The 2,542-nt window shown below is 34.4% G+C and overlaps 1 pseudogene; it reads right to left on the bottom strand.

Annotated features, from left to right (window-relative positions):
* Nucleotides 1-1,364: 1,364 nt before the first annotated feature.
* Nucleotides 1,365-2,314, bottom strand: LOC139187240 (olfactory receptor 51F2-like; annotated as a pseudogene).
* Between the last annotated feature and the right edge of the window lie 228 nt (nt 2,315-2,542).

The following is a 2,542-nucleotide window of genomic DNA, read 5'->3' as shown; positions in this document are numbered from 1 at the left end:
ATTTACAATAAATAAATTGTAAATCACTGTAAAATTTATTAATTTAAATTAATTTTTTTTTTTTTAGATAAATAGAGTAAACAAATGCTTTTTAAAAATTCAGAGAACAGATTGGTGGTTGTGGTGTTGAGAGTAGGTGAACTGGGTGAAGGAGGTTGAAAGGGACTGACTTCCCTCACCTCGGTCGCTGAGGTTTACTGGGTCCAAGTTGGGCATAGGAGCAACAGGCTCCACATGCAAAGCTGATGGCAATGGATTTTTAGAAAAAGTTCCTAAGTAGTCTTTTGTCTTTTTCACTCTTCATTTTATACGAGCCCCCTTTCCACTCACTTTAATTATCCTAGAGCTTTAATTATGACCTATAAACTGCAAGTCTCCGTATCTGTAGCCCCAAGCTTTCTCTTGAATACTAGGTTTAAATTTCCATTGGCTAGCAAATATTTCTCCCTTTATATGCTCTAGATACTTTTGAAACATGTTTAAAATATAATAATGAAAAGTTTTAATTTTTAATTAATTTTTAATTAATTAAAATTTATTAATTTCTTTGAGCAGTGCTTTTGTCTACAATGTTTTCAGTAAATAAGTTTTGTACCTCCTTGGGTAAAATTATATCCAAGTATTTTTATTTTTTTTTATTCTATCGTAAATGAAGTTACTCCTTAATTTCAAATTTGAGTTGTTCTTTGTTAGTGTATAGAAATACAATGGATTTTTAACATATTGATCTTGTTTTATTGAACTTTATTGATGTGATTTATTAGTTTTAATAAGTTTTAGAATAGATTTCTTGGGATGTTTTCAACAAAAATATCAGATCATATGCAACAATGTGGATGGACTTGGAGGGCTATGCTAAATGAAATAAGTCAGAGAGAGAAAGACAAACACTGTATGATATCACTTAAATGCAGAATCCAAAAATACAACAAGTTAGTGAATATGATAAAAAAAGAAACAGACTTACACATATAGAGAACAAACTAGTGTTCACCACTGGGCAAAGGGAAGGGATGAGGGGCAATATAAGGTTAGGGGAGTAAAAGGTACAAGCTAGTATATATGAAATAAGCTACAAGAATATACTGTGCAACATGGGGAAATAGTAAATATTTTATAACAACAATAAATGGAGTATAAGCTTTAAAAATTGTAAATCACTGTATCATACACCTGTAACTTTTATAATATTGTACAACTATATTTCAATTAAAATAAATAAATAAATAAAATTTAAACACTAAAAAATGTAAATTTCCACCAAACTACATCCCAACCCCACCCACCCAACCTTCTACTTTTTTTGCTTTTGAGTTACAGATAGAAGAGATGATATTAAGTAAACCAGGTTTTAGAAGTCATAGCTAAGGAGCAGCTTTTATTGCAGAGTTGTTAGAGTCAAACTCAAATCCCTTGGGAAAATGGACTTTTTTAATGGTCCTAATGATCTGTTTGGTTTTCACACTGTAGATAATGGGATTCATCACTGGTGGAATAAGCAATACACATTGGCCATAAGAGTGTGTGCATAAGGAGGTGCCTTTTCCCCAAATCTATGGACAAAGGACAAGCTAATGCAAGGGATGTAGAAGATGGCAACGGCCCCTATGAGGTAGATACATGTCTTAAAGGCCTTATGCTTCTCTGGGGAAGTAATGCTCAGCTTAGCCTTAATAATCAAGACATAGGAGAGAAAAATAAAGATGGAGTCCACTCCTGCAGTAACTATGAGGACAGTAAGTCCTTAAATACCGTTGATCTTATTATCAGAACATGAGAGCTGGATTATATCAGGATGGAAGCAATAAGAATAATGGAGCACATGGATTTTAAGAAGGATAGATATTTAAGAAGTAGGGCCATAGGCATTAGGATCACTGTGCCTCTGACTAGGATGGCAAACCATACTTTGATAATTTGATAATTCTGGAATCAATCAGAATAGCAGCATATCTCAGTGGGTTACAAATAGCAACGAAGCGATCAAAGGCCATTGCCTGGAGCGTTGAAGGCTCCATGACAGTAAAAGTTGAAAGAAGAATGTCTGGGCAATGCAGGCATTGAAACTGATCTGTCTTGCGTTGAACCAGAATATGCCCAGCATGGTGACTAGTGTTGAAATACACAGTCCCAGGTCGGTGGGAGACTTGACTCAGAGATGATGACAAATAGAATTACATCATTCCCAGGTAAGGCAGTTATGCAGAGACAGCAAAAAAAGAATGGAAAACCAGGCATGGGCAGCTTCTAGTCCTGGAACTCCCGTCAGTAAAAAGATCAGAGGAGAGGAAGCAATGTTAGGAAAAGGTGACATTTATACGATGGATGAATAATAGTGTTGAAATAAAACATCCTATAATGATAAATGAAAACACCATTCAGTAAATTCATTATGATTTTTATTAAATGAAGTTATATAAATCAAATTGGAGATTTTCCTCTGGACCTTATCTCCACTTCTTTGCTCCCTAGTTTTTAGTCTTTCTTTGCTGTGCTGAACTTCTCCTCCATAATCCTTGTCTCCTGATTTGTAATAGAGAAG

The sequence above is a fragment of the Bos indicus genome, chromosome 15, assembly GCF_029378745.1.
Source record: "Bos indicus isolate NIAB-ARS_2022 breed Sahiwal x Tharparkar chromosome 15, NIAB-ARS_B.indTharparkar_mat_pri_1.0, whole genome shotgun sequence".
Lineage (NCBI taxonomy): Eukaryota > Metazoa > Chordata > Mammalia > Artiodactyla > Bovidae > Bos > Bos indicus.
The sequence above is the reverse complement of the archived record's forward strand: the minus strand, read 5'-3'. Positions and strand labels throughout refer to the sequence as shown.